Here is a 22,315-nt window from a genome sequence, read left to right as displayed (position 1 = left end):
TGATGAGGGGAAGAAAAGGAAACTGCTAATTAAGGAAGGTAGCATCATTGTGCTTTATATTTGTTTCCAAGCGAGCAAACGCTGTCTGTGAGGGAGGATTATTTGATATTCAGCTTGGTGTGATGTCACATAGTGAATAGCATGGGCAAATCTAAAGTTAAGTCACTTTCTTATATCAAACTATTAAGAACCATTCACATTTTGTAACTGATTTTTCTTAAATCATTAGTTACTTCCTTAATGTCTACTTCTTTTACCATTTCTTAAAGATAAAGTAAGGAGTCTTTTCAAAATAGCTCTGATGCCATGATACCAGAACAGATATTAAATAAGGCTCATCATGTGTCACTCTTGGGGACATTATAATTATCTGGGATATAAGTATGTACATTTTTGTGTCACTGTGGAAGTCTCAATGGGAATAATTAATAGAAAAATTATTCCACTTTCGTTAGAACATTTTTTTCCCTTTCTTTCCGTTGAGGACTTTTTTTCTCTGATTAATAATTCTCTCTGAACAAAATATTTTCTAATAAAATCATAATTTTTTTCTCATGTTTTTAACCCCAGACAACTAAGAGACAGGGATTATATTGACTGGATTTCAGGGTCTATTGTAATTATATACTTAACCATTGCGAATGACAATAAAAACACTTTCTACAGTAGTGTTCAGGAACTGTTTTCAGTCCTGATAAAATATTGCTCATTTTAACACACTTGATGCTTTACATTTGTCAACTGTCCCAGTCCTCATTTTTCTGCAGGTGTTGCTGCTGTTGTTGCACAATAAGTATGAGGATTCTCTTTGTCACTTACTTGATTAAAATAATGAAAAACATACAGTGAAAAGAATATTCCAGTACAATTCACTCATTAGCATAGCTTCCTTTCATGGGTATCATTCTTGCAGTTGCTTCACAAAGAATATTAGTCTGTGTGTTCTCAGAGGTGATTTACAAAACTCATTAAAGATATGGAAATTATTTTTGAATCTAAATTAAGTTTAGGAGTGGTGATAAATCCTATGTATGATTTCAAATAGTATACATATCATGTGAAGTAAAGCTCCTCAATAAATGTAGAAAAATGAGCCTGTACTTTCTAAGATAGATACAATTGCAACTGTTTTCATGGTGTTTTCTAAATTTGGACTCGGAAAATATGATCATCTTATTTGCCAAAGAGAATGTGGACAAGCATATGAGGTGCTCAATTAGTGGACCCATTCTACTATCCATTGGTTCTGGACTCTTACATATGTCAGCTGAAAACTGATCTAGTCATTCTCGTGTTTCTGCTATTCAGTGACTGCTCTTACTCTGAAAAAGAAAAACAGATGTTTCAAAGGTTCACTAAATCCTATGTACATCTCTGCTTTTTCTATCTCTGTGAACATTGTCACATTCCTTGTGATGGCAGTCACATTGAACTTTAAATCCCTCCAATGCCATGATCTCTGTGGTCTTAAGTTGTCCCATAATTTGTCTCTATGCCAAACACTCTTTTGCATTTCCTGATCTCACATGGCCAGCTCCTAATAATCTTTTAATCAACCAGAGCTTTCCAGGAGTAACTGGAATCTACAGTGAATAGGTCTTTTCTGCTTGCTATCCATAGACCTAGCCTTGTCCTACCATAAACCATGTCACATCACAGTGCGTTTTCCTGTTCCCAAATCAAACTCCATTACTTCACTGGAAGCAGTGTGAAAGCATTGCCATGTTTAACTGGTAGACACTGTGTTGTTATACTTAGGATGGCGTATGACACAGCAGCAATCCAGAATATTATTTGTTGCCTAAAAGAATGAGTGAGCAGAGAAAAGAGCCATTGAATTTAAAAGTTTAGCTTCATTGCCTCCTCTCAAATACGTGGGTAAAGTCTGTTGGGACAGAGTCAGCTCATTGTCTATCCTCAAATCCTTTTCTTTCTTTCTTTCTCTTTTTTTTTCATTGTCATCTTCCTTTTTAGGAACACAACTCTGATATTATTCAGGAGTAAAATGTGCCACTTTTCCTAGGGTGGTCAAAAGAGTATGTTCTGGCTAATGTGACAGAAGCAGACATGTTTCATGAGATTTCTGTGAAGGTTAAAGATGACTGGTTCTGACTCAAGTGGGAGAAGGTCTCTTTGCCTCTACTTTTTCCCTTCTACTATGGTTCCTCACAGAAGGTATTGCCCTGGCCAGATGGCTCAGTTGGCCAGAGCACCATCCCACACAGCAAAAGGTTACTGGTTTGATTGCCAGTCAGGGTACATACCTAGGTTGTGGGTTCGATGCCCATTTGGGGCACGCACAGGAGGCAACTGATGTTTTACCTCACATTGATGTTTCTCTCTCCCTTTCTTCCTCTCTCTCAAATCAATAACTATATTCTTGGGTGAGGATTCTTAAAAAAAAGAAAAGAAAGGGTGACTGGTATTAATGATAGAAATTCCAGCATTCATCTTGAACCATGTAGTGACTTTGAAAATAGAATTAAATTGCTAGAATGTCAGACCAGAAAAATGGCCCAGCTTCAGTGCCTGGTCTCATAGTAAAGCCAGCAAACCAGCCCTGGACTGACTACATTCAGACTAATTTTGCATGAGAGGAAAACAGACTTATTTTGCTTCAGCTAATATCATTTGTCACTGTTCAATTTTATGTAACTGAAACTTCATCTGAACATTTATTATTGAGAAAATTTATAAATTTATTGAAATAAATCATGAAAGTTATTAATATAATGCAATTAAACATATTATATTATCACATTATGCATCATATATAGAAAGACAGACAGGGAGACATTTTTTCCTTTTGTTTTTCTCAAGAGTGAACAGTCAACCAACTTAATGAGAGAGAAGAGTAAGTCTTACTTAGTAAAGCAAAGCATATAGAACATGGACCATGGACCTCATCTTTGAGGAGGTTCAGATTACTCCACACCCATAACCTTACCAAGATGTTGCTAAAATATGTTTTTGAAAATTTTTGTCATAGAAGATAACAGACCAGTGTGATCTTTGTCGAATTATATCCTGTGTATACACAGGTCAGGCTTCCTTGGGGATGATGGCACATGAGAGGGACTCTGAAGAAATATGAAAGGCTGATGCTCAAACTATTGAAGCCTCCTGTGTGCTGGTTAATAGATTGCTACTTTAAATATGCAAAGTGCATATTTTTGTTAATTCTTTAAAACACGTATTGATATATGTGGCTATTTGTAGTAACACTTTTGTCCTTGATTTCAAAGGCTCTCTTTTCGCTGTAAGTTGAAAGAAAATATGCTTAAATTATCCAGGGTTATTAAGTTCTGGATACCCACTGTGTAACATTGTGCTTATAATTAACATTGCTATTGTGTACATAAAAATTTGTTAAGTGATTAGATCTTGTGTTAAATGTTCTTAACACAATTTTAAAAATATAAAAAATGTATATTTTCTAAAGGATTCATGCATTTTTATGTCAAATTAGTAGAGCATAAAGTAATTGCCTTGATCTGATTTATATGTACTTGGACTTAAGTTTTTATTGATATGTTTAAGTTTACATTATGTTCTCTTCTTTTCCTTTGAATATGTTTCTATGCAGACCAGAAATTGCCACCATAGACCATTCCCCTGTTAGAGTGCTCCTCCAGAGCAGAATGGGTGTCTTAATGACATTTATATTTCAAGCAATAAGCACAATGCCCAGCTTGCTGTGGTATTAAAAAATAATGCTGACTTGATAGCGCAGTACTTAAGAAAATAATTTTCTTATAAATTTGTTACAACAGATTAAGTTCTAAGTTGATATCTTGTTTCTGATGGTTCAGGCTTTTCCAAGGAAATCCTCATGGATTTTCCTTCACCTCTCAAATTATCATCCTTAGTCAGTATTGATTAAGTATCTTTTTTAGCTCTGCTTCCTTGTACGCACCGTGCGAAGCAAATTCAATAAGCACGGTTTCTTCTTTTACAGATCCTTCCACCTAAGAGACATGCCAGTGGTCAACTCTTAAAGGATTCAGTGCAGCACACTGGCGTCTCATTTTTCATCCTAGAGAAAGGATTATTTGTGAAGCTGAAGAGGGACAATGGCAAAGATTGAATGGGGGATTCACGGCTTCCCTCCCTGTGGGTCTTTATACAGCTCTGACTGCTAAAGTAAATATCTCAGCCAAGAGCCAGAGCATAGAGTGTGCTTGTTTGCTTTGAAAAGAAAACTTCAGCTCTCTGTTAAACTTGGAAATTCGTGATGGGGCTTTGAAAGTAGCTGAGCATAGAGAGCACTGGCTAAAGATGTGGTATCATTTGGTCTCTTCATGGGCTACTTTATGATTAGGGTGTTCTTGGGAAACTTTGCTTACATCAGCTTCAGTGAGAACATCTGTGTGGTGGCCTGGCCAGTGTGGCTCAGTTGGGTGGAGCATGGCCCTGTACACCAAAAGGCTGGGAGTTCAATTCCCAATTGGGGCACATACCAAGGCAAGTTTGATCCCTTGTCAGAGCGGGTATGGGAGGCAACCAATCAATGTTTCTCTCTCACATTGATGTATGTCTGCCTGTCTCTCCATTCCCCCCCCCCATAAGCAATAATCAATAAACAGTGTTAAATTTTTTTAAAAAACATGTATGTGGGTAGGAGTAAACAGAGCTATGGATAGACCAATTAAAACGCCCTTCATGGTACTTTTGTAAGAAGTTGAACATCATAAAAGTCTTAACAATGAAAAATAATTTAAAGGTAATAAGGGTAGTAATAACAGTATTTCCACTAATTTCAGCACATATTTGAGTACATGCTACCTGAAACACCTTGTAAATATTGTATAAGTATAATCTTTAGGGTAATGCAAAAAACAAAGTTAAAGGTCTTCAAAAGAGCTCTACTAGCATTTTTCTCTAGATATATACATATTTTTTTCAGTGAAAACTCTCAGTTAGGCATAGCTTTGTGATGGTGATGGATATGATGTTCTGAGTCTTCTTCCTTGTCTGTAGAAAATTTATATCACCGCATCACAAGTTTGTTTTATTGTTTGCAGATGACTCGATTTCAGAGGAGCAAATAAAATAAAAAGTAAAATTTTATCCTACATCGAATAGAATTACTTCTCATGGTAGTGAACCATGAAAATTCAATATTAATACTTGAAGTTTTTACAAGACTACTTAAAGTAAAAAATGACTGAAATACAGAAAGCAGTAATTAAGTTTTTAAGCATTTGTTTAAACAATTATTTCATTCTTCAATTCCTTGCAATAAATTGGCTTCTTGTATCTCCACTTCCAGGTAATCGGAACCTTGAGGTTAGCATCATTTCTCATGTTTTACTTCAGTTCATGCCATATTCAATAAACATGTGAAATGATATTACTCACCTATTTTTCATCCATTAATATAATAGTATAGTTTTCACTCGAAAACAACCTCTCCCTGAAGGCTAAATGGACAGAAAACAATGCAGCCTACACAAATAAGAATAAAAGCTACTAAATTATAAAATGTCAAGCTCTTTTTGCCAGTAGAGTATGAGACTATTTGCTGGTTAAAAAAAGACTATGAGAAATATGCCACAGTGATATATGTGTGTTGATCACAGAATTCATTCAAAAGTACATGCCAGCCTCCAAAAGGTAATGAATATCAAGCTAAACTCTAAAATAAAACTACTACTACATAGTGAGTGATGAATATCGGGTACTTGAGTAGTTCTTTAGAGATGTTATTTAATGTTAACCAAATAGTTTTAAGCATTTTTTTGCTTACATTAATATTTCTGGGTTCCTTGGTATTTTTGTATTTTTTTAAGCTCTTTCTTTATGAGGTCTCTATAAAGATCTTACTAAAGACAAACCAAAAGTACTAGGATGGTGACCAAATTGAAGAGATATGATATGCACTTTGTCTTTATATTATATGTGAACATATCACATTTTATACCAAGGTTGATTTTATATGAAATGGAGTGAATTTTGTCCCCAGTACACCTAACTTAAGGCTTCTAATCTAATGATAGTGCAATAAAAATTATTTTATATGAATTTGGCAGGATGCCATCAACATAGAAATGTATGTTGAAAGGTCCAAATCCAAATGTGTTGTTTCCCAGTGAACAGATATCCAATAAGTAAAACAAATCCATCAGTGATATAAAAAAGTGTGGATAAATGAAAGCATTTCATTGGACTGCATTCTCAAAAGTTTTAAAGTAGGTAATAATTTTAAAAATTCAGACAAATACATTTGACTATTTGGCAGGTCTTGAATTTATCATAGATTGATTAAAAAATCGGCTATCCCTTTTTACTCCTTTCCCTGTATTTATAGCCCACAGAAAGAGACCTGGAATCTCCTCCCAAGAAGAGGTAGCACGTAGTTCCCACCCCCTGGACCTGTGCTAGCTCTGTGATTAGTTCAGATGTGTCAGGTGCCATGAGAAGGCCCGTGCTTCCTTTTACTTCCAGGAACTGACTATTGCCATCTCAATAAATGAAGCTAGTCTGTGGGATGACTAGAGATAAGAAGTCCAGTCACCCCATTGCCCTAGCTGACTGCCCTCCAATCCACAGGCAGGCAAGTGCAGTCATTAGAGGGGAGTGAGCCCCCAGCTCTCCTGCCACTGACCACTGACACACGACTGAACCTGGCCCAAATCAACCCTGGTGGCCTGTAGACTCTTGGGCAATGGTAAATACCACTCTTGAAGGCTACAGATTTGGGAAGTGGCTTTAAAAAACAAACAAACAAACAAAAAACAACAAGAGCTGACTAATACAGAATTTATATAAGAAAAGACTTGAACTCATTGGGAGGATATCAAAAGCTGACTTACAAAGAAGTAAGGTAGTAAATGGAAAACTATGAGCCTCCATTATAAAGACTGCAACATTTCCAATAGTTGCTTTTTATTGTGTTCAGATGATAAATATTCTTCTCACTCCATTAAGGGCAGAATCCACTCAAGACGGAAGCTTAGCCTTAGTTCCCGTTCACCTGAGACCTGTGAAACTGGCTAAGAAAGGTAAGGATCCTGATAGTAACCCACTCTTTTGTTCATGGCTATACAGATAACAGAAAGTATTGATAAAAAAAAAACAGGTATCTTGTTACCTGGTTCCATTAGAGGCAGGCAAGCAGCTGCCCTTCTAAATTTTGGGCTCTCAGTGTTTATTGATTTAACTGGCAATCCACTGAGACAGAGAAGACTTTGAAAACTGCCTTAAACATCTAGGTAATGTACTGAATTCAATGGGGCGCTGTCACAGGACAATGGGCCTCCTGCTCAGAGAAAAAGCATCAACGTGAAGGAACATCATTTATCAATATATAAGTGTAGAAGCAAAGATGGGAAGTTTCAAGGGAAGGTATTTGTCATGAGATATTGCCCTATTAAGTTGGCTTTATTTTGGTTATGTCAAATGATTGATGTGCAGGAGATGTAATCATTTTGTCAGGAAGATGTTAGCCCTGCAAAGTGTCAACCACTCATTGTACCATTAGTAAACACCTGCACTCTGATTGACTTCCAAAAAGGAGATGTTCAAGCTTCTGTTCATCAGAAACAGGCCATCGTCCAAAAGCAAAAAGAAAAGGCAAAAAGAGGGGCGAAGCTGTTTGACAAACTTTTAAAGTGTCAAGAGAACCACGTTACATTAAATACAGCTTATCATGGGGGAAAAGGCAAAAAAAGTCGTATGAGGCTTAATAATTAAAAATCACACGCTTTGCAACTCTTTTCGATAATTGACTTTTATTGTTATCTCTCCTGAGGAAGATAATTAATCTCGGGAAATGGTTGATGGCTTTAAAATTAAAATTTCTTTGAAAAAACTGAATAATAGATTTCATATTTTTTACAAAGCTATTCTGATCTTGGACCTTATTCAAACTAAGTTTCCTTGAGTTGCTGACATTTAAAGAAAAAAAAAAACTTCATTTTGATGTTTGGTTGAGTCTCCCGTGGCATGGACTAGACTTTCACAAATGTTTCTCTAGTTTAAAAGATGTAATTAACATGCACTTTATGAGCACTGTGGAGGGCTGGGCACTGTTTTAGGCACTGGGGATATAGAGGTAAATAAAATCATTACCTAGTAGAATTTAATTTCATTTCTTCCTGAATTTACCAAATTGATTGGGAAACATTTGGTGAGTCCCACTTATTAAGACCCTTCTAAGTGCACTCATGAGTGCCAGTCTTGGCTATACTTTTTGCTGTCCTTCAGGGGTGTGAAATCAGGGAGGCTTAATGGGAAAAAAAGTGCCATAAAGTTAGACACGGGCACGATGGTCGTTTATGGCCTCAGCGTTTCCTAGCTGTGTGCTTTTGGGGAAGACATAGTCTTTTTTGTTCTCCTTTCCTTGTTATGAAAGTAGGGATTATCCCTTTGGTTATAAGATAATTGAAAGAATTAGGGTTACTTATGTACAGCATGACTAGGGCGGTGACTGCCTGTAACACTGGCTCAGCAAATTGAAGTTAAAAAGTCTTGCGGAAGCAGGTCCTTCAGGTTATTGCAGATGTGTTTTGGGTTTCTCATTTTTTAATTTCCTTATGGATATGTAACATATGACTTGACCAGGTAGGTAAAGAAAGATTGTGAGACTCATTCTATGGTGTATACCCTTGTAGAAGGGAAAGTGGTGGTTATAGAAAGATCTAGAACTGATGAAGAAAAGCCCTCCCAAGAGAAGGGAAGTATCTCTGTGACTTTGGCTGAGTCACGTTGTGTCACTTGGCGCTTTGGCTTTCATTCTCCATTTGCGCAGCACAGGGCCTGGGCTCGGGCGAGGTCAGCCAGTCACTCCACCCAAGCTCAAAATTTAAGGCGGCACCAAAACATTCAGCATTCAAGTAAATATTTTAATGCAGTATATATTTTAAAATTAACCTTAATGTAAACAAGTTCACGATCAACATGATAATTTTTTTTTAAAGGCAGGATCAGTATTAGTGAATGTTTGTTTAGCCTCAGGCCCTGGACACACCAAATAGTGTGTATCATTTTACAACTCAGGGGATTTTCACACACTGAACAGCCTCTGCATCCAGCACGCAGCTCAGGAGACGGCACAGGGCCAGCGTCTCTGGAGCCGCCTCGTGGTCCTCAGCACTCACCCTCTTTCTCAGGGGGCCAGTATCACCCTGGTTTTTGACAACACAAATCAGTTTCACCTATTTTTGTAATTTGTATTATTAGAATCATAAAGTGTGTTCTGTCTTTGTCTAGGTTCTTTTGTTGAATATTACGTTTGTGAAATTTGTCCACATTTTCATGCAGTTATAGAAGGTGCATGAAACTCATTCCTGTATAGAGTTCCACTAGGCGGATAGGGTGCCTTTTATTCATCTTACTGCTGCTGGACATTCGAGCAGTTTCTTGTATATAATTTTTAAAAGTCAAATTTTTCCTTCCAGTGCAGGGAAACCCCAATTCTTAACTATTGTGTTTGTTGTCTGTCTGTCGTCTTTGCCCTTCATTTCTGACACTTCTGGTCACCGAATGCAAATGCATGGAGCTCTTCCCTACACTGAGCGACCCCAGCCGCACCAGCTGGTGTCCACAGTTTAACTCGGTCCTGACCTGGAACAGCGTCAGATCTCGCAGGCCAAGGGCTCAGTGGCTGCCTCTGCAGCCCCTCCCCCACCTCAGATGCCAGTGACAAGCCCGGATTAGCAACTGTGCTTTTGACCCACCAGCTGTAGGCCAGAGATTGAGTAATTTGCTAGAGCGCCTCACAGAATCCAGGGAAGCCTTTTACCGGTTTAAGAGGATGTGATTGAGGACACCATGAACAGATACGCAGAGCGAGTTCTGGGAAATCTTGGGACCAGGAACTTCTGTCCTGGTGGAGTCAGGGCCTCACCCTTCTGGTGAGGAAGTGTTCACCCACGTGGTCTAATGCTACCTCCTCAGGTGTAACGTCCTGGGCCTGCCTGATTTCAGGGGCTTCTTACCAGCTCCACAATAGGCAGCGGTGTTGGTGCGATACTTTGGCATTTTCCATGTTGCTTGCTGCTCTGAATGGACTCCTCAGTGAGAGGGGGCACCATATTTCCCCTTCTACGATTACAGGATTGTTCTGCTAGCACAGCACCTGATAATTAACTGCTCATTCCGTACAAGGAAATGAACCCCATTGTTGAATTTCACCATCAAATTAGGCGAAGTCTCTGTTTTCTTGGCATTTACTTTCTATTGGGGAACATACCTGTATTTTTATCATTTTTATTACAATTGTTTTTAAAAGAAAAAAGACTAAGTGTCTCTAAGAGTGTCTAGAGGAACCTGAGCAGGCCTGAGATAGAAGGAAAGATTTTCTCGGTGATGAGACATTTAGGATGAGGCTCAAGTGCCTAGCGGGAGCACGGGAAAACTTTTCTCTCTGCGTCCTGCTTCTTAAAGAGAGAGGCGGGGCGTGAGGAGTTCGGCCTGTGTGAGATGGCCAGAGAGCTGGTGCCAGCCAGGGTATGGGAAGTGTGCCACGGGGCTGTCAGTGACAGGTTTAATCCTGCGCTGCCTTTAAGGCTCAGGTTTCTCGTCTGCAAAACGGAGCCCATGGTGACTGTCTGTATAGCTGATAAGGTTGTCAAGAACCAATAGAACACTCAATATCACAGCCTATGTGAATTTTAATGCCACATATGAATTGCTAGACAGTCACCTTATATGAGGGAGGACCCCCAACAAGTGGAATTTATTTATAAGAAGTTGTGTATTTATTCTTACATGTTTAAATTTCAGTCACCTTCAAAGTACTCTCCATTTGATGCAATACACCTATCAAGACTTTTTTTTCCCACTGCTCAGAACAGTTTCTGAACTCACTGATTTTGGTGCAGGCAGGTGCACTCCTAAGTCATCCATCCTGAAATGGGCAAACAGATCGAAAGAGTCTTCAAAATACCTTCACTGACACTGAACGCAGCCTCTCACAAAAACACCAGCAGGCACACTGATGCAGATGGGTTCCTAGAACACTCACCTTGTGGGAGAAGCCTGTACTGCAAGGCACCCTCCCTCCAGAAGATAATTCCACTGCGGGGGTGAGGGTCTCCCTTTTATAATGGCATGTACAAATGCACAAGTAGTATAGTGAGGGAACAACGTGTAATACAGCTATGCAAATACAAATGCCTTTCTGTGAAGCTCATGCCTGAGCTATATGGAAACAGACATATTTTTCACTGAGAGGGACTCTGATAAGAAGAATCTTAACATTTGTCCCACAACTCACAAGCTGATCCTATAATAAGACTTGGAGCAGGGTTTATTTCAGAGCCAATTTGAGCTATTGAGTACACAGCAATAAGAATGCCAGCATTCGTTACATTTGGAGAGACAGATGGTCTGGACCGAGACAACCAATTAATGTAAAATGTGTTCTTTGTTGGTGCTGACCGCAAAGGAGGATCTTTTTCAAAGTACAATGTTCTTAAAGTTTATTCTATTTTCAGACGAATGTTCCTTTTGAAAGTATTTAAGGCACCTATAGGTAAAATTTTACCTATTCTATGACATTTATAGAAAGCGAATGCATTTAAATTGTGTGTTTTTTTTTTTTAATTTTAAAGACTGTGAAATGAGACTGTCATTTGAAATATTCCAAAGTTCCATTAATCACATTTTTCATCTGGGTGAAAAGTATAAGAAAATTGCTTTTCCAAAAATGGCTCAATGTGGTCATTCCCTGCCTTCACTAAAAGAGTCTTTCATTAAACCGGGTAGGCGTCCTGGGTGGTAAGAGTTGCTCTGGGTTGTTTGCAGAAGAGAAACAGCCCTAAAGGTGCCCTTTATTTACAACACATACTTTTTTAGGTTCTGGCTGTTTAATCAAACGTGGAAAACATTTTGATTGCTGAAAATGTTCTAAGCGGTCTTTGCCGAATGTCCTATTATTCAAGAGTTGTTCCTGGTTAGGGTCACACGGGGAGTGTACCCTCACCTCCTGACCCAGGTTCATGGAAGGGAAAACGCGTTTATCTGGAATCATAGGAGATGCATAGGAAGTAGGGCTAGAGTGATGTCTTGTTATCATGTATTTCACATTAGACCTTGAAAGCTCAGGTTCAGAGATTAAATACTATCTTCTGAGCCAAAGTGAGGTGACAAATATATTTTATTGGGTTGTGGAAAGAAAGTGTTAGAATTTGTTTTTATGTATTTGTCATCTTTTAAAACGTTTTATTTTCTGCATATTTTATAGTATATAGAATATATTAGCACAGAAGTCCTTATCTATTATTTACAAGTAGAGATACATACATTGATAATACATGCTGACATATTTTACTGATGAGGGCCTAAAAAAGTTAGGAAATCGCAGATCTAGACCATGGTGAGTAAATTAAGTATGTTGAAGCTGGTATACTACTTTCAGGAAATGAAGAGAAAAGAGAGAGGCATCAAGCATTCAGATGAAAGCAAGATGAAGATGTTTGATGGTTAGTGTAGGCTGATAATCTATTCAGTTCTGACAGTAAAGCCAAACTGGACTAAGGCACACCCTCCAAATCTTTAAAATCCCTGACTCTGATTATTTCATCTTTCATTTTTATCATGACACTATTTTGAATTATCTGGAGTAAAAATATTTCCATCATTTCTTTTTCAACTGAATGTTTGTTGAATGAGGAAGTTAATAAATTTCCTGGCACCGACTCTGTGTACTCCGTGGAGAAATTTGTATGTGAGCTTTTGTATGTATGTGTTTTCCTTTTCTGAGAAGCATATGGGTGTGTCAAGGAGTGTATAAGTCACTCTAGGTACATGGGAGTGGATGGGGACACATAATGTCAAACATAATGGCTTCTTCTAGTAAAGGGATACTTTGGTTGAAGAGTTTCAAGTTGTATTGACTGGCTGTGCGTGTGTGAGGGTTGGGAGGTGTATGAAGATGACTTAACATGAACTTTGTCAATACCCTAGTTGTATAAAAGGTCCTAAGCAGCAAAATGTTATAAATATGCTTCAGATGATGCTTCCGGATATTCGAATGAAAAGATGAGTCAATTCTAAGGTTGATTTAGATTCTATAAGAGAGAGGGTTGGGGAAAAAGCATTACTACCATGGGGCAGAGTCCCGAAGATGTGACTGTATAGTACATGTAAATGTCCTGTCTGCAGACGGAGTGTCCCTGAACAGGGAGACAGCTGTTGGCACCCATCTTATCTGCACTGATGGTCCTACCAGCGCCCCTACCCATCCAGTTTCTCCATCCTTCGCCTCTTTCAGTGTAAGACCCAATCATTCAGGTATCTGAATTCTCATCAGAAGAGGAGGGGTTCATGTTGTCGAGACACTTTCCTGGTGAGAAGGACAGAGTTGGTCCTGAAAGCTCAGAACTGAGACTGAAGGTAGTAGATGACATTACCTTCTTCAGAGGAAGTGGAACTTTGAGACAAAGGGCAAGTCCTTTTCTGGTTGAGAAGAAGGAATCAGAAAACAAGGACAAACTCAAATTCTTTCTAGGGAAAACATATGCTTTAAAGCAGCCATAAACAAGGCATATATTTTTAAAAATATCCTGTTGAGGTGTTTACTCCAGGGGTAGTTTGCAAAAGCCCTTCTCAAGTTCTTTTCCATCATCAATAGGAATGCCTTGTTCATTAGTTCATTGCACACGTAACATGGAGTTTTATTGGCATATCTAGGACCATCTTATTAAGGAGTGTTCTGAAATGAGTTGACAATGACAGCATTAGAGATATACAAGATTTATGAGTTGGCTAAAAGAAGCGAGAGGTTTTTTGTTGAATGTGGGGTCTGGAGACCAGCGGAGTCCACGCAACCTGGGAGCTTGTAAAAAAACGCAGAATCTCAGGCCCTACCCCAAGGTGAATGAGTCAGAGTCTGTACTTTAATAGGATTCCCAAGTTATTTGTGTGCATTTTAATTTTAAGAGCACCAGTTCAGAGAGATTCCCCACCCTGAGGCATGATAGCTTGGGCCAAGTCCTGAACCAGCCCAAGGAGTCACACCTTTTGGATCCTGTCAACTAAAAGGGTCACAAAATCCTGCCTCTGGAGTCTCGGCATTTGCTTTGTTTAAACCTCACTTAAAGTGATGGTGATGTTGACTGCGTCATGTCAACCTTAAACAAATAGACAGACAGATACTTCTCCAGCAGAACTGGGTTTATTAGGGAGCAAGAAAAATTGCAATGTGGGACCCGTGGTCTAATGGTGAGCCACGTGCAAGTCCCATGAAATAAAGAAGAGGAAACACTTTTGTAGGGGAGACGAGAGAGTTGGGAGAGCTGTTAGAAATGGCATTCTTCCCGTTGGACTCCACAATCAATGCAGGGCGGGAGAGCGACCCGGGTAGGCCCTCCCAACTCCAATGTAAATGAGGTTTCTGGTTGTTCATTTTCACAATCGAAAATGAAAACTGACATTCAACAAACCACAGTTAGGGTGACTAAACACCCAGGGAAGTCTCAGTTTGACCACTGCCCCAGTATAATTGCTAATAATGTCCTATTTTACTGTGAAACGTATCTAGGTTTGTATAATAAAGACCATGGCCACCCTAAGAACGGCTCATATACATTGTTATTTTAATCCTTGCTTGCTAGTTAATAAATATGTGTATGTTTATAAAAAAAAAGCAAACAAAAATATCTTCCTGCCATAGGTCTGGCAGAAGTATAACACCTGCTTGAGTGTGGTTGGTAGGGCAATGATATGGGTGTACAGTGTATGGTTTTAATTGGAACATTTCACCTAAAATATCAAATGGTGTGCTTGAGTGTGATATTATTGTGTTACAGAATTACATGCTTATGATTTTGTAGTAAAAGAGTTTGTAATTGTATAGGGGTGTTATTTGTGCTGCACCCTGTATCTGTAGACCCCCCCGCCCCCCCCCGCCCACACACATTTTCTCTCTCTCTCTCTCTCTCTCTCTCCCTCTCCCTCCCTCCCTCTCTCTCTCATCTCTCCTGGTAGCCATGGGTAACAGAAGACAGATGAGCCTGCTGGAGGTAAGAGCTCCCCACAGAGGAGCTGGCTGCCTTCACGTCGGTGCCCCCTGAAAGGGCAATTCAAACTATTTTCTAAGAAAAGTGACAGCCCACCCCAGAGGAGCATTCAAGCCTCCGACCCTTGTGAGACAGATACCGGCTTCCGGTTCTGAAATGCCATTCCTCTCCAGTTTCCTCTTGTTTGGACCACAAAGGGTTTAAAGACTGCCGGGGCAAATTTTATCCAGAGTTCAGGTGAAAGGCGTTGGGGGGCACCTGCCTTTCACATTCTCCGAGGCGAGAAAGATTTGCCAACTGTTGGGCCAAAAGTCTCAGTCTTTGTTAATATAGAAGTTTTATTTCTTATCTTCTTTTCTTCCTGTTTAGAAGCACTGCATCTCCAATGACACAGGTTTTCCCAGGTAGTCTAACCTGCGGAGATAGAGACAGATAGATATTTATGTTTAAAAAAGGACATCCATATATAACTATATACTATAATAAATATAATAAATATATAAAAATATACAATGTTTATGTATTTAAATATATATACATTATATATTTATACATTATATACATTATAATTATTTAAATATATATATTTTAAAGGATATATATATAAATATATATATTTTTTAAAAAGACATCTCTACTTGCTCCAGAGTGAGCATTGTCTCCTCTCTACCCTATCTCATATCCTTCTTAGGTTTAACAAACCCTTTAGTAAAATTGTGATTATCTCCTAACCTTCCCAACACATACATCAAACAACAACAACGAAAAAGATATAGTTAAAACTACTCAAAACTAAAACAATCAATTAGAAGAAAAGCCCAATACCAGCCATCTGTAGCGAAACTCACATCAAAACAGAATAGTTGGTACACCGCAATAAACATTTCTAATTCAATGGTCTTTTCTTTGGGGTATTAAATATTTATTCCACGCAAACCTCACAATATTGTCTAGAGAGATAAATATTGTACATAGCCTAATGATAGGCATATTTCTGTGATAGAAAAATTTTAGTTTTCCCCTGACAGTGCCAGAAAAATAATAGCAGGGCTTTAACAGAGCAAACTGTGCGATGATAATCAATACAGCCCACGTCGCTACTCATGTATTCGCCAAAAAACCTTGTTAGCAATGATTTTCAACACAGGACGTAACGCATTCGCTCTGTGGACACCACCTCCTTCCCTGTTCAGTCAGCAGAGAGAATAAGATAGGAGCAGCGGTTTTCAACTGTTTTCATCTCAAGGCACATGTAAACTAATTACTACCGTTCCGCGGCACACCAGAAAATATGTTTCTTGCCCATCTGACAAAAAAATAGGTACGGTTTTGATTCATTCACACTGGACAGCTATTGTTGTGTTGCCTGCTGTCAGTTTTTAATTTGACCATCTAAAGGAAAAGAGGTCAGTGCCCCTGACTAAATAGTTACATACTGTATGTTTTCAAAATTCTTTTGACATACCGGTTGAAAATTGCTGGCTAAGAACAGAAGGACCAGATCGCCACACTGCTGTGTCCACAGACTTTTCTTTGAAATTAATTATTTCACTCTTGTCTCTACTTCATGTTTATTTAGAATTAACCACATGCTTCTCTCTTAGGTATTTAAAATTGGTTATAATAAAATTACTTCATACCACCGTAAATGTATGCAGAGGTTCAGAGAAGAAGAGAAAGACAAACATCCTTGATAGAAAAGTGATGATTGCACTCAGAGGCAGAACTGAGTCATTTGCTCAGCATATTTTATTCCGTGCTTCCTGGAAGCCAATGCAAAAAGGGAGAGAGTGAGGGAGAAGGGAGGAGGGAGGTAAATTGCACAGTCACTATTACGTGACACCTGGCAACTCTTCAGAGAGCACTGCGAACACCTGTTGTGTAAACAGGTGGCAGAGCTAACTGCCTGATCGTTGTCTCTACAGCGCTGCAGCCCACCCTTCCACACTGCCATACCTAAGTGAAATTTATGTGAGAGCGTATGTATTGCCAGGAATATTTCTCTGCCTTACGTGTTTCGCTTTATGGTTCATTACTCACATTTCCTCTTAAATATGGTAGTTTTAACAGTTGTCTGTAGCTTCTATCAAAGTACACTAAAAGCCCTATAACAATATTTTCCACCTCATTTCCTTTTTTTCTTTCCACTGCATTGTGATGAAGCTCTGCGTCCGATAAGAGAAAGTGACAGCTTTGTCAAACTCTGGAGTGAGCATTTGCATACTGTTATTTCATTCAAATGATTAAGGCAGCCACTGGAAACTGAAGGAATTTACTTTCCCTAAATAATACATTTTCACTGATTATGGTGTTTTATCCTACAATGTCACTCACAAACCACCTCTTTTGTAGTTCGTTTTTTTCCCCAAGGGAAAATAAGTTTCCTTATTTTCTATTATAAACTATACTGTTGAGGAAACAAAATCAGCATGGGACTCTGGGCACCATCCTTATTTTTGATGAGGGATTGGGTAATCGCAATTAATGTTAATGCTATGATAAACCCACTACGCAGTATCAGATCTTTAATTCCAGGAGAAGGAAGTGCGTTGCAAACCTTAAGCAAATACCGCAAAGGTCAGTGGGGCCTCTTCAAAAGACTTGAACAGCTGCTTCAGACAAAGGTCTTATTTCTTGTTCACAAGTCACTTACGATTGCGTTTGTAGGGGGGAAAATCTCTCACTCAAAGGTTTCGATATTATTCATTCTCCAAAGGGTAGAATATCTTATAATGTTTTTGAGCTGCTTATTTCTCAAGGTAACTCATTTAAATGGTAAGATTGGTGGAATTAAGCCATTTTTTCTCCTCAGCTTTTGTTCTGGTCAGACTTGAAGGGGAGACGATCAGCCAGGAAGCTCTGACAGAAATTTTGCTGAGAGCTAGCTTTTCCCGCGATTAATTACATGAGTGTTAGAATGGTTACTCCAGGAAAGAATGATTTTCACAGGAGGGGACAGAAAAATTTTTTAAAATGTTCTATAACATTTGCTTATAGTAATAACTGAAATTTGCAACTGTAATTCCTGTTATTTAGTCGCAAAAAGCTGGTCTATGAGATCAGAAGTAGCTGTGTTTGGATTCTTGCTCTTTCCTTACTAGTTCTGTTTCCTTGCAGAGTTACTTAAATATTCTGAGTGTTTTCTCACCTGAAAAATGGCAAAAGCTACCGAGTACTATTTTTTTGCCATTCTAAAAAAGGCCATGTGTCGTGGTTGCTGGAGGCTGGAAGAGCTTTGCTTTCTGCCTAAGTGCATAGAACCATTTTCTTTCTTTTTTTTCTTCATTTTTTTTTTAAATTGAACTTCCTTGGCTGACATTCGTTCACAAAATCATACAGGTTTCAAGTGTACAGCTCAACAAAGCATCATCTGCACGCTGCATGGTGCGCCCATCGCCCCAAGCGAAGTCACTTTCCATCTGCATTCCCTCCTCCCCTTTGCCCACCTCCACCTACCCTCCACCCCAATTTCCCTCTGGCTATCACTACACTGTTGTCTGTGTCTACGTGTGTGTATATATGTGTTTGTGTGTGTGTATATTAAGCGCACACACCTTGCTTAATTCCTTCACCTACTTTCACCCAGCCCCCAACCCTCTCTCCCCTGACAGCTCGCTGTCAGTCTATAGAGGCATTTTCTTTTACCTGTGTAGAATAAAGAAAAAGATAGTAAAATTTTCCTATCTCCTCTCCCAGTCTGCAGAAATATTTGGCCTGAGCTCTATAAGCAATAAACTTAAGCAGAGCAACGTACACCCCCAGGTGACATTCAGACCTTTATGAATCAGAGGCTTTCTTCATTGGGTGTCTTTATAACATACACTGGACTTTCGTCCAAGGTAAGCATCTCTCTCTCTCTCTCTCTCTCTCTCTCTCTCTCTGTCTTCCCCCCTCCCCCTCTCTGATAATTCTTTCTTCCTGTGTGGTGGTGGTATAGAGGTACATCTACTTCAGCACCTTACTATCGATATGACATTCAATAGCTCACTTAACCACTCTGAATACCATTTCTCTTATCTGTGAAACTGGATCAATAAGAGCATCTACTGCATAGAGTCATTGGGAGGATTAAACTTAAAAAGTACTATTTGTCAAATATAAAAGATCAAATTCACAAGATTGGCACTCTGGAAAATGTCTGAAACTTCAGCAGTGTTAGACAGCACCCATTTAATTGTGAAATCTTATAAAGGTGGCACGACAAAAGCTTGTGCCGTGGCCTTAGGGACACCCATCAATTTATTCAGAGATCAGCATCTCAACTCTTGCCCTCCTAGGTTCTCAGTCATTCCTGTACACAAGGGTTTCCCTCGGATGAAGCTTTAGCCCTGCACATTGCCAGGTGGAGTGACAAGAGAGACAAAAACATTATAGTAGCTTCAAGCATCCAATATTATGAAAGAATGGCAATGATTTCATTAAAAAAGAGTTGAGGTGTAAAAATCCCTCTTAGACTTTCACGATGATTTAGCACTGACGATTTATCAGTCTCCTAACATTAATTGGCTGTAGCATGTGGTTTTTGCCAACAGAGGTTCTGGTTCTTATCTCTAGAATGTGGAGGAGTCTGAGGTTGTCCATTCTGTTATTTGCTCAAACCTTGGCACAATTTGTTACCACAAAGAGGGAGGAGAAGTGTCCTGGAAGATGGCGAACAGAGGAGAATACCCGCTCATAACCAAGTACGGACTTTCCAATTATTAGGCATATCTAAATAGGAGAATTTTATAGACAGCTTTGAACAGCGTTGACAGATACCTGGTTGACCTGTTTCCATGATCCTTACACAATGGTCTGCTTGAGGGAAGGGGACAGTTACATGTTCACTTATTCCTTCATACCTGTAGAGTCTACAGAACTGTAAGTCTACATTGATGTTTTTAATTTATTTTTCCATTACTGTTGACATATACTATTAGTTTCAGTTTTACAACATAATGGTGGGCCATTTATATACCTTCCAAAACTATCCCCCCCAGACCGACCCCCCGATGAGCCTAGCACCTATATGGCACCATACAATGTAGGTATTACAATATTATTGACTGTGTTCCCTATGTTATACTCTACATCCCTGTGACTATTTTTGTAACTGGTGATTTGTACCTCCTAATTTCTAATTCTTTTCACCCTTCCAGTCTGGTATCCTTGTTCTCTGCATCTCTGAGTTTGTTTCTATTTCGTTTGTTCATTCATTTTGTTTCCGCATGTAAGTGAAGCCATATGATGTTTGTCTTTCTCTGACAGACTTACCCTCTAGGTCCATCCATGTTGTCACAAATGGCCAGATTTCATTATTTTTATGACTGACTCACATTCCGTTGTATGTATGTACCACTTCTTTATCCATTCAGCTATTGATGGACACTTAGGTGGCTTCTATCTCTGTGCTATTGTAAATAATGCTTCAAGGAACATAAGGGTACATAAATCTTTTTTTTTCACCTGGAGAGCATTATGCTAAGTGAAATAAGCTGGTCAGAGAAAGACACGTACCATATGATTTCACCCATATGTGGCATCTAATGAACAAAAGGCACTAACAAGTGAAACAGAGACAGGCTCGGTAGATAGCAGGCTGACAGCTACCCGGTGGGTCGGTGGGGAGGTTGCGAGCTGGGTGGGAGGGTGGAGGGATTGAGCAAAAAAGAAAAAGAGAAGAGAAAAACTCATGGGCACGGACAACAGTGTGGTGACTGCCTGGGAGAAGGGAGAGTGGGAGGGAGCTGAAGGATAGTAGAGGGGGGCTAAATGGTGATTTATGTATCACTTAGAATTAGTGTTTTGCATTTTTCAGATAAGCACCCAGAAGTTGAATTGCTTTGTCATAAGGTAGTCCTAGTTTTAATTTTTTTTTTTGAGGATCCTCCAAACTCTTTCCTATAGGAGCTGCACCAATTTGCATTCCCACCAATGGTGCCTAAAGATTCCCTATTATACACATCCTCACCAACACCTGTCATTGTGGATTTATTGATCATAGCCATCCTGACAGGTATGGGGAGATATCTCACTGCAGTTTTAATTTGACTTGCTCTCATGATTAGTGACATTAAGCATCTTTTCATACGTCTATTGGACATCTTTTTGTCCTCTTTGGAGAAATGTCTATTTGGGTTCTTGGACTATTTTTTTAATGGATTTTTTTTTTGGTGTTAAGTTGTATGAGTTCCTTATATATTTTGGATATAAGCCCCTTATCAGATGTATCATTGTCATGTACCTTCTCCCATTCAGTAGGTTGTCTTTACAATAGATGTTTTATAATGATGTAAGTCTAAGAAAACTTTTAACATTTTAGATTTGGAAAAGACTAAATTATCATCATTTTTGTATTGCTGCTATTTTATTCATCATATTAGAATGTCAACACAAATGCTTGGCAAGATATTTTAGTGAAATTGTGCCATGTATGAAAATGAAATTCTCTTGATATCTCACACCCGTATATAAAGAGCTAGGGTGCAAAAGGTCTACTACATTTCTTTAAAATTGTGTGAAATTTCTGTTTATATAAAATAGAAACACTTTCTTTTTACACCTATGTGTAATTGATGTTTGTCATTTTCTTATGTGAACTGCATTTATGTTAAAATTAAAGAAAGTGCAGATATTTTCCCTCTGCTCTGCTTTTAGAGCTCTATTGTGTTACAGGTAAATTTCAGAAGTAGTCTTGCTTCTCTAGAGACAAGACTTAATTCCTTTCAAGAATGTGGCTATCATTGTAACACATGTTCACTTTTCACTGATATGAGATAGAAACATGTAAGCTTGAACTTAAAGTCAAATGCGTTTGCTTTATAATCACCAAAAGCATTAAGAAAAAAGTAGTAAATTTACAAACAAATTTTACTTCATAGATTTTTTTAAAGAGGGGAAACAAATAGATAAATAACTGACCCTTTCAGGTTCTGATGTAATATTGAGTGTCCACAGGTCAGGGTGTGTGTGTTTATTCTCTTCCCTCAACATAACATGCTGGCAGCTTTTTCTCCTTCTTGAGGGCAAACATCATGCTGTTCCTGTTGGGCTTGATGAATACCTATTTATTTTATTTAATTTTGTTTTACTCAACAGAATCCCAACAGAGTCTGCAGAATTGTCCTTGTTTCACAAAGCAATGCCAAAGGATTATACTTCCGATACCTCAGTGAAGGCTAACTAGAATTGAATCATTTGCAAAGATTACAAGAGAAATTTAAACCAAATATTGGTCCTTTTCCAAATTCACATGCATGAATAAGAATGGTACAGAAAAAGTAAGCATGATAAAGTTCAGTCTTGTTTCCAAATCCAAAAAGATTGCCCAATCAAATTTGAGGTTAGAGAGTGGAAGTCAAAGGGAAGAG

The sequence above is a fragment of the Pteronotus mesoamericanus genome, unplaced genomic scaffold (genome assembly GCF_021234165.1).
Source record: "Pteronotus mesoamericanus isolate MK-2021 breed Mesoamerican mustached bat unplaced genomic scaffold, CSHL_Meso_final contig_52, whole genome shotgun sequence".
In the NCBI taxonomy this organism is placed as follows: domain Eukaryota; kingdom Metazoa; phylum Chordata; class Mammalia; order Chiroptera; family Mormoopidae; genus Pteronotus; species Pteronotus mesoamericanus.
This window is presented reverse-complemented; position numbering follows the sequence as displayed.